The 1,216-nt window shown below is 44.7% G+C and overlaps 1 protein-coding gene across 1 annotated transcript in view; it reads left to right on the top strand.

The window, feature by feature from the left end:
• Positions 1 to 457: 457 nt before the first annotated feature.
• The window catches only part of SMAP2 (small ArfGAP2), an 82,122-nt gene continuing 81,363 nt past the window's right edge, over positions 458 to 1,216 (top strand). The window contains exon 1 of the mRNA XM_011977640.1: positions 458 to 518. The gene's annotated coding sequence lies outside the window, so the exon portion shown is untranslated. The remainder of the gene's footprint in view (positions 519 to 1,216) is intronic.

The following is a 1,216-nucleotide window of genomic DNA, read 5'->3' as shown; positions in this document are numbered from 1 at the left end:
ATCCAAGCTAGACATCTAAACTCTTCTGGAATCCTGCCCTGTCACTCTCCCCCAGACCCTCTGGTCCCAGTCTAGCTATGTGCCCCCTCCAATGTGCTCCTGTCAGGGTGTATTGTATGCTACCGGAACGACCCATTTATTTTTCAGTCTCATCTACTAGATTGTAAACTTCAAGAGGACAGGGACTATATCTGCCTCACTGCTGTATCCTCAGTTGCTTAGCAAGGGTCCAGGGTGAAATAGAAGCTGAGTATTTGCTGAGAAAATGAATGGGCAAGATTCTTTTGAGCTCACACAGTCCGTTCTGTGAACCCTCATTGCATGATTTGCTGGAGGATGATGGCAGAGACGTCCAATGCAAACATCATGATAGAGGAAGTGACTTGGAGCTCAGGGTGGGGGCGGCAGAGGGAGAGCGTCAGGCAGCCGGACCATTGCCTCACTAGTGAATGGCAGTGATTGCAGTTCATTCCTAGCTCAGAAAGCAATGCTTTGAGCCACAACTGTCACAACTCCAGGTTAGTCCCTAAGGAGATCTGTCTTTCTTTCTTTCTTTCTTTCTTTCTTTCTTTCTTTCTTTCTTTCTTTCTTTCTTTCTTTCTTTCTTTCTTTCTTTCTTTCTTTCTTTCATAAGGTGTGGTTGTGGGAGGAGTTTCTTTTCTATTGATGCAAAACAGACAACTCAGCTCTAAAGACTGACATTTATTTGCTTTTATTTTTTGTTGTCATTTGTAAAAAGCAAAATAGGGGCTGGGCATAGTGGCTTACACCTGTAATCCCATTGCTTTGGGAGGCCAAGGCGGGAGGATCACTTGAGACCAGGAGTTTGACACGAGCCTGGGAAACATAGCAGGCTCCATCTCTACAAAAAATTAAAAAATGTGTCTGGGCATGGTGGCACACACCTGTAGTCCTAGCTACTCCCTAGAGGCTGAGGAGGGTGGAACAGTTTGAGACTGCAGTGAGCCATGATCGTGCCACTGCACTCCAGACTAGGCAATAGAGCAAGACCCTGTCTCTAAGGAAAAAAAAAAAAAAGTAAACAGTATCTACACTTCCACCTGTTAAAAACACTCTATCAATTTATCCACGCACCCCCCACCACACACATGCACAATTTTCATTTTTCTTTCTTTTTTCTTTTTTTAAAATAGGGTCTCACTATGTTGCCCCAATGCCCAGGCTGGTTTTGAAATCCTGGGCTCAAGCAATCCTC

Source organism: Mandrillus leucophaeus, unplaced genomic scaffold, assembly GCF_000951045.1.
Source record: "Mandrillus leucophaeus isolate KB7577 unplaced genomic scaffold, Mleu.le_1.0 Scaffold182, whole genome shotgun sequence".
Classification (NCBI taxonomy): domain Eukaryota; kingdom Metazoa; phylum Chordata; class Mammalia; order Primates; family Cercopithecidae; genus Mandrillus; species Mandrillus leucophaeus.
The sequence above is the reverse complement of the archived record's forward strand: the minus strand, read 5'-3'. Positions and strand labels throughout refer to the sequence as shown.